Consider the following 9497-nt stretch of genomic DNA (forward strand, 5'->3'; position numbering starts at 1 on the left):
GCACATAACTCTGTCATGCACAAAACAAATATCCATTGAACAATTTGTAAAATCAGGAATAGTACAACGCTCTTCAAACTTATTAATGGTAAACATGCATTGGCAGAAGAGAGTAGATTCAAACTACGCCCTCTGCGGTCAAAAAACGAAAACTTTGGAACAGTGTATAGATTGAACAGGACATTGGAGTACCTGCTATCGTCGAGTTTAAACAGCAAACATTGAATTCAAAAATACACACTCGGAGAAAAGAAAAATGGATGAAATAATGGATGAAAATCACGATTGGAAAATTTGGCAGTGTGATTCGGCAATTTTAAACCCGTGATTATCCTATGATTATGTGTGACTGTCTTCCAAGAAACTGTTTTGTTTCCCGGGTGTTGGAATATGGCTATTAATGGAAGTAATGAATCAATTCACAATGAGCTTGAACGCGTTACTGAATGTAGCAAAGCACTACACTTTGTTTTCAAAACAAAAGAAAAACATGATTCAACTTGAATATATCTGTGTCGAAAGTTAAAGCCGAACAGTTGTCACGCAGCACGAAGACTAGGCCGCTTTAAATTCTGTAATTAAAAGATAAATCAACAGAATCGAATTTTCAGAGATAAATTTTTCGAAAGAAAGAAAGAAACAAAACAAACAAATACACAAAAGTTGTGCCTTTTAAAGGCAGCCGTTGAAAGATAAAAGAAATGTAATTCGGACAAGAAAATAAACAGTGTTTTAGAACTCTTGGCAACGGAATTAACAGCAGACAGAAAACCCGCATTGCATGCAAGGGATATAGAGTTGGAATTTGAAAAAATGAGTTTCATAGGTGGAGAGCGCCTGCATCTGGAACGGCAGTGATTGGAAGTTGATTGAATTTTGCTTTCACATTTAACAATTGGCAGTAAAATCATCATTTCTGAAATATATATCGCATTCTTAAAAAAATTAAAAATATTTTGTTTCTTTCTCTAAATATAATTAAATCATACATTTTAAAATTTGTTCTCTAAGCGTTACGTTCCTAAAACAGACACGCCTATGTACATTCACAAAAACAAATTACACATACGACTTACTAGAATTTGTTATTGTTGACACTAGGTAGCGCTATACCGAGTGGATTCAATTAATCAGATGATCAGAGTACCATCTTTTCATCCCGGCCACGTAATCTGTTTTTTACCATCGAACGAAAACTAACTCCTACTTTCTCTTTCTCTTAATTTGGTTTCAGCTTTAATAATTTGTTATGGTCACTATTCAGAGCGTGAAGCACTGCAAGCGCGTTCCTGGTGTCTGACAATAATTTATGGCTAATTTCATACATTGCCTATATATCTTCTTTTTTTGCGGTTTCCCGTGATATTGAGGATTCCTTCCAAATATGTCACCCGCAAGGTGTAGTTTTTTTTTTGTTTTTTTTTAATTTGAAACAATAATTCTGATAATTGCTATCAAACCATAATACTCATATCTTTTTTGAAGAACGATTTTTTTCTCTTGTGATCAATGAATGATAATACAACAATTGCAAACTCGCGGGCAATAAATAGACCCGCAATGACCTTTACAAAAATGTTCCCAACACCGTGACTTAATCACTTTGCACACACATGTTGATTTCCGCATGCGTGAAGCATGCTGGGAACAAAACACCCTTTACAACACTATTATTAAAGGGAATTCCCCCGGAAACCGGATATCATGCAAGGAATTGTTCTGGTTCACGATCCGGCTTTTTATGTAAGTAATTGACCCATGTTTTGATTTTGATTTATTCATGATATTATTCGATTCATAAGTGTTCCCTCGAACAAAGTTAACGTGGTCTATTTTCAGCTGATGGTTAGTGTTTGGTGTACTCGTCCGACTAAGAGCCCACCCCTACTTTTGTCGATTAATTTTTTGGGCTTCATATTCGACTAATAGTGCACCCGCTTCCGAAACTTCTCAAATGAAACCACCGAGTCGTGGAACCCAGTCCTTGAATATAGTTTTACACTTTTTTAAAAAACTGGGAATCACCATTTCGTTTTAAATATTCACGCCCATCATTCGTCAGAATCGGTGACAACAAATCGTATTCATGCATCGGCAATTTACTTCCGCATTGCGTTGTAAAAAATGCCACCGTCAATATTCGGAAATTCACGAGAAATTTCGCCAGTAAAACACAACATTCTCTTTAAACAATTGTGAAGAAAAAGAATCTCGCCATATTTTCGTCGAATTCGGTTCCAAATTCCCGGAAAATAACGTCAGCACAACGTAGCATTATGATGCGTTAATAACAAGAGGGCGTTTTAGTAGGTCAATTAGCGCCAACCACGGTGACGAAGTAACAGTGTGCCAACACATTCGTCCCACAAGTCGATTCGTCCCATTTCACGTTCGTCCTTTTTTTTTAGCTCCGCTGTCGACTTTGTCGAGCGGAGCTTATCATATGAGTGATTGTCCGTCGTCGCCTGTGTCAATGTTTTACTTGTTTGACCTTTTCTTGAAAAGTACAAGTCTGAGTGCTTTGATACTTTGTGTATATGTACCTTGGGTAGACCTCTCTCAGATTTGTTCATTTCATGATTTCTTCAATTCTCTAATTTTGATGAATATTTTTGTCATTTTTGGTAAAAAGTGATATTTTCGACTTCTTGTTACAAACCGCAAGTCCAATTGCTTTTATATTACATGTATAAGTATTACATGTAGACCTCTTTCAGATTTGTTAATTTCTAATTTTGATGATTATTTTTGTCATTTAATTGGTGAAAAGTAATATTTTCGACTTGCTTTTATACATATATAGGTACTACGTGTGGACTTATTTCAGATTTGTCCCCTTGCTTTATATATATATATTATTCATTTTCTAATGATATCTTCAGTTCTTTAATTGTAATGTGCATTGCTAACAGCGGAGCTATCTCAGCCGACAGGCTGCTTGTTTTAATTTTCGGTCAGCTTTACGATCTTGGGTGTTCAGCCAAAACCATTTTTGCGGAGACGATCGACCTTGTGTTTACGCAGTGACAACACGAATGAAGGCCTCCAAGATGGCGACGTATCCCATTATACCTTACTAAATCCTCTGATGATTTAGTTGTGTTATAAAGTTATTACTGTCATGGGAACAATGACGTCAGTGAAAGACCTCTATATAGTTACTGACACGCTTCCTATATACAAGTAGCATAAAATATGACTACTGTGGCAACCGAGTTAGCTAACATCATGGTATTTAAGGATTTTAAAAATGAAAACAGATTTTGAAAACAAAAATGAATTTTAATCAAAGAAAGCTTAGAAAGAACTCCCGTGTGCTGAAGGAAGAGGGATCATGATGTAATATTCGGGAATATTTGAAAATGGTAAACAAATTATGAATACTCTATTAAATAAGGAGCCACCAGTAGTCATCTACACACATAGACATCATATACCTACAATAAGCCTACTTAAAAATATGCATAAAAAGTCTACACAAAATTGAAACATTAAAAAGAAAACTGAAATAATTCATAAAACATTGACGAAAATGAAATGCAACGAAAATAGTGAACAAATAAATGCCCAAAATAAACTTATAGGGCATCAGTCGGCGAAATGGGGGCTTGTTTTGCAAATTTAATTAGCACTGAGAGCCTCGTTTTGAAACAGCGGGGATTTCCAACATGGCGACATGAGAAGGTTTTCTTCATGTCAACAAATAGGAAATGCCGTTTTTCATGCCCTTTATGGCATTCCCGATAAAAGAATATGCCATGAATGATACAACTATAAGTAGTTTTACAGGAAAACGACCCAATATGCAATAATAATGTGTATTAACTAAAACAACTCGCACGTCGCACTAATTGTAATTTTCTGCATGTTTTTCAACAAAGCTAGGTGGTATACTTGTCTAAAAAATACATTTTATGACCTAGAGCCGGGGTCAACTACGTGAATATTTTTATCAAGGTCATATTTAACTCTTGTGAAAATTTAAACTCCCAAGCTTCTTGCAGCTTCAAACGGCACAGTGTTAAACACCATGTGATGGGTAACAGGTGACTTGTGAGAGGACAGCTTGCCAAGCTATCATTCGTGATGTGCTCAGATCAATTTATTGCAACCGGGTTTTGCAGTGATTTCAGTGCTGGGAATTTACCCAATATACAGAGATACAGAGACCCCAACCCCACCCACCCACCCACCCACCCCACCCCTACCATTTTATGCATCATATGCCATTCTTTAATATAAATATAGCGGTTTTTATCCACCTCACCCTAATTGTGTGTGAGATAAGCTTCACTTAATTTGCCATAATTAAATTTTACAGATTATTTTATAAATTTCTTACTATTATTTTTGATAAGCAACCTACCTATTTTGTTTTTAAAAAAGTAAGAACATTTAATAAAATAAAATCTGTAAAATCTACTAATAAAGTAATCACATTGAATAAAGACAGACGAATGAACTTTTTTAATAACAGTTAACACAACATTACATATATTTTCAATCATACCATTTAGTCCATTTCAATATCACACTCATCGTCATCATCACTAAACAAGTCCTCTTGTATACTCTCATCTACTTCTTCCACATTTTCTTCATCTAACTCGTACTCTTTCTCGATTTCTTCAATTTCAATATCCACAGTGTCATCATTTTCTTCATCAATAATTTCATGATTGTCATCTTCTTCATCTAAAGATTTTTCTTTATCAATATTCATGCAGTTTAAGCAACTACATCCCGGGCCACAGAATTGATTTCTTTTTCTACATTTACAGACCTTATTTATACAACCAGACTGTTTACACTTGCAACCTCTGGTGTAGAAAACAACACGATCCTCAACATTTTGTATATTTTTTGGGGTATCCCAAGTTGGTGTAATCATGCCATTTTCAACTGTGTAACCAGAATTATCATAAAGAGGAAGGACCAGGTGATGTTTATGTGCCTGTGCCCATAATTCAGAAATAAAACATGAACGATACCAATGTAATTGCAAAGCCATATTATTTGGTATAATATCCTCTTCCATTTGCGTTCTGACTTGAATGGTATCGTGAATTTGTTTTAACCACAATATGTGTATTTCTTTCGGTGTAGAAGTTGCGTTATTAATTTTAATAGTTTTGTACAAATCATATGGACTGGTAAATTCTGCAGAGAACTGACTATAATGCTTTTGATAATAAACCGTACCAATAAGACGATAAAATGAAAGCAAGCCATTGTCTCTCATTAACCATCGTATTTGCAAGTGTACCAGAAATGCAGCTTTACCAAATCCAACAAAATAGGAAATAAAATCACAACCACTGGTAATATATAGAGTTTGAAAAACTCCAGCTCTCAAATTTATGTCTATTTGTGCTAAATCTGGATCATTTAGAAATGACTTATGTAATTTATTCAGATTTAAAAATGATTGGTCACCACATCGCACACTTAACTGGACAAATATTTGTGTATCAGGCAGTTCATTAATATATGGGAGACCTATATGATATACATCAGTGTCCGGAGAATATATGAGAATATTTTTTTTCGAGACACCATTACATGTTGCCATAACATTGTATCAGTCTCCTCGTGGTTACCATGGTAACATGGATTTTCCTCGGGGTCTTCAGAGGAGTTAACAGAAAATACCTTTCCTTTTAATGCACCATCTAGTCCACCCACTATAACAAATTCTTGTCCTACTGTGAGGAATGGTTTGATTAAAGTAGGCAGTTGTTTTGATAAGAAATTCACCAATACTCTCTTATTGACCCTCTCTGCCAAAAAAGACATCCATTTTTCTTTTGGAGTTGGAGACTCAAGGCTCAGGTTTTGATATATTCTGCATTTTAATTTTTGCTTTGACATATCTCTCTGTCCACGCTCTATATCTTTGGGACTCGGAATATCACAATTGATGGCATGTGGATCATCAAACAAAACATGAACTGTACCCTTACGAAAATTTGGCAGTATCCAACGATTTATCAGATGCATACAATAATCTTTAAATGTTGCATGGTTAATTCTCATTGGTGCACCTTGGATTAAAAACATTCCTTCAAGAAGCACCAAATCTGGTATCCAAGTTGAAGGTAATGTGTGTCCAATGATATTATTTTCCTCATATCTTTTTTTGTATACTTTGGTAGCATTATATTTAGTATCTTGGTGATGCATGGTGTCGTCTGCTTCACATATTGCCCGGGGAAGTGCAATAAACTGATAGAATTCCTTAATTGGCTCCCCTGTTTTAATTGAATTTGCCATTTGACGTCTCGGGCAAGCGTTTAACAGTTTCCTGTCAGCATCATTAGATCTAGTTTTTCTTTTGGTGATGGTTTTGGCAGAAAATGTATTTAATCTCCTTTTTCTAACGGGAGCATTAGTACTAGGTTTATTCAAAAGACGTGCATGTACATAATCATAGTATGCACGCTGACCCTCTCCATAGTATGTATGCATATCTTCATATGTAGAACCTGTAGCCACATTTTCTGAGAAAAGTTTGAACAAGCCCCTATTATTCTCTGTTATTAGAAATGCACCATCCTGAACAACTTTTTCTAAATACTTTTGGAAAAGTTGTTCTTCGTTTTGTTTGACACACTTTTGGAAATCATTAGATTTTTTGGAACCTGGCACTGTTGCTGTGTTTAATGGAGGTAAAATCTCCCTTTGCAAGTTTTTTTGACATGAAGCTCTGTAAGGCAGATACACAGCCACTGTGTCTAAAAATTCAGGAGATGGTTTATGAACTGTTGTTTTTACATGCAGGTTAATCAGTGTTTCATGGGCTTCATCAAGAGCAATTTCTCTCCATGTAAATCCAGTTAAGCTCACAGTAAATCCACCATCCTTAAGATGTGATAAAACACTCTTTGGCATTAAAAGTAAATCTAGTAAATGTCTAGGTATTAATCTCAAGTAGGTTGGCCGGTCATATGCATGATATAGAGGGGCTAGTGATTTTAATGCTGACATTCTTAAATCCCAGTCTGAGCTACTGAAAGCCAAATATAATGATACATAAGCTAATCCATCCCTGTAGACAAAATTAGACCAAAATCTATAAGTATCATCAGATTTACACCTCAGCTCAACATGTGCATAGAAATCACCAGGGAGTTCAGAAATTTCATTTTCAATTTCTTCTTTTAAATCTTTAATTTTTTTCAAGTCATTACTGTCTGTGTTGTCTAGTTTGTGTAATGCTTTCTTTGTTTTTCAAGACCTCATTCAGCATTTCTGTTATAGAGAGTGATGCAGTCTCACTGTTCTCAATAGTTGTCAAGTATTCACTTATTTGGTACCTATAAAAGGCTTCCCAAACTTGCATTAAAAAACGATGAGATCTTTTAAAATTCTGACACTGAATAAGAGATTGCAATAAACCATCCTCCTTATGTGTAACTTTAGCAATGTCCTTAAGGCCAGCCTCGAAATATATTTTAAAAAGAACAGGCTGAGTATTTGTTAGTATGTGCCAATCCCCTGGGAAAGGCAGAAGCCAGTTGAGCTCATCACTGTATTCATATTTTAATTTTGTAAGATAGTCAAACGTTTTACCATCTCCCACAACGATAAGATATTTCAGTCTTTTACCAATCTGAAATGTTTCATGAAGTTTTTCTACAACATGCTTTACTGTGGCTAAATTGTCACAAGGTTCATTCAGAACACCAAGGTAAATTACTCTGGACAACTCAGTAAAAGCATGTGTGGACTGTGAAAGATGGCTTTTGAGATTCGGCAAGATAATATCTGATTTAAATTTTTGCAAAACATGTTTCTGTAGACAGTACAAAAATGCATCCTTTTTCATTTTGTTTATACACTTTTCTTCATCACTGTTTATTTTAAAATCATCAACTGCAATATTTCCAAACTCTTGATATCTACCAGACACAGAAATTTCAGGAAGAAAAGATGCATTACTAGACTCCTCTGCCCTAGCAGACTGGACATCATTGCTTGTAACTTTTCTTTTCTTGGGTTTAGATGGTCCACTATCAGTTAAATCAATATTACTAGCCAACATAAACAAGTGGTCACTAAGTAACTCACTCGGTGTCATATTTAGTATATTTAGGCCTAATATGTGTGCATTTACCACAAACCAAGGTTGAAAAACATTATGTTTAGTGATATCTATCAAATTACAATCATCATTGTACCTCTCTTCTGATACTAACACATCATATACACCATATGCATGTCTTGTCAAATAGACAGGCTATACAGAATTCAGATTAGAACCAAAAGTACATAATATATCATTATCTTCCCCAAACACATGTACAGGACATTTCAGTGTAAATGAAAGACAAGCTATTTCAGCATAATCTCCAGGAGTAGTTCCCTCCTTTATACCCTCTGCTCGTCACTCAAAATCAAAATGTTGCTGGGTTAACAACAAAAGTTGTTTATTTTCAGGAATAACCTTTTCTAAATACATAAATGTAATTGTAGAGCTTATCAGAAAGAAATTGATTGGCAATGTATTGTCTTATGGCAGTGACCGTGTTATTTTACAGGTGGCCCACTTCATCAAGTACTGGTAAATCATCCACACCCCTATCAGCTTTTCTGAGAGTTACACATGATGCCACAGCAATACACCTGAATAGCGAGTCTACATCAGAATGGGTGCACAACTTTATCAATTCTGATATGGAATGTGGACGTGTACTTCCACGGATAAAGTCATGATAATTATTTTGCACCTTAATGGGCTTAGGCTCAACAGCCTGATAGAATGTGGCATGGAAACCCCTGTTTTTGTATGCAGCAGACACATCAGCATACGGTTGGCCAATATCAATATTGTCAACACTGGCAAGAACAAAACTATCCTGACTGTATACAATTATTTTTCCACTCGATTTTATAGTTGAAAAATTTATGTGTTTATGATAAGCTGCATCTTAATACAAGTATTTGTTTTATTTGTGTTTACTGTAAGTGGTGTACTGGATTCAATCCTTCTACTGTACAACTTAGTTGCTACATGTACTTCACAGAAGTAATTATTTGCCTCTTGTAACAGTAAAGGCTCCCCAGTAGTTCGTTTGTCACCAACATATAAACACATTTTGACCAATAATATATCCTCAAGATTGCCCGGGAGCAAAATGATTAAGTTTTCCCTGAACTGATTGTATCAACTCAGCTAATTCAGAATCACTTGAGTGACAACTCTTTCGATTAATTTTTTTGACTATTTGATAAAGATTCATGTAACAAGTATGCATAATGGACTACTTTCATGCAACTGTAATCCTGGATAATCACCATGTTCACTGAAATATTCCTTCAGTAACTGTGGGGAAAGGGGATGTTTTATTTCACTGACAGGTAATCTCTTTCCACAGTCTGGTAAACAACACCGTTGGTAACCCCTTTCATACCAAGATGAATAATGAACACTACACATAGAAACTTCATCTGGAATTGTATCTACTTCTAATCTCACATGTAAATTAAACCTGGCC

General features: G+C 35.3%; 1 protein-coding gene across 1 annotated transcript in view; it reads left to right on the forward strand.

Moving 5' to 3' along the window:
- The first annotated feature begins 1686 nt into the window (after nucleotides 1-1686).
- The window catches only part of LOC146736268 (uncharacterized), a 33042-nt gene continuing 25231 nt past the window's right edge, over nucleotides 1687-9497 (forward strand). The window contains exon 1 of the mRNA XM_085505462.1: nucleotides 1687-1743. The gene's annotated coding sequence lies outside the window, so the exon portion shown is untranslated. The remainder of the gene's footprint in view (nucleotides 1744-9497) is intronic.

This window comes from Saccoglossus kowalevskii, chromosome 11, assembly GCF_978046115.1.
Source record: "Saccoglossus kowalevskii chromosome 11, keSacKowa6.1, whole genome shotgun sequence".
NCBI lineage: Eukaryota > Metazoa > Hemichordata > Enteropneusta > Harrimaniidae > Saccoglossus > Saccoglossus kowalevskii.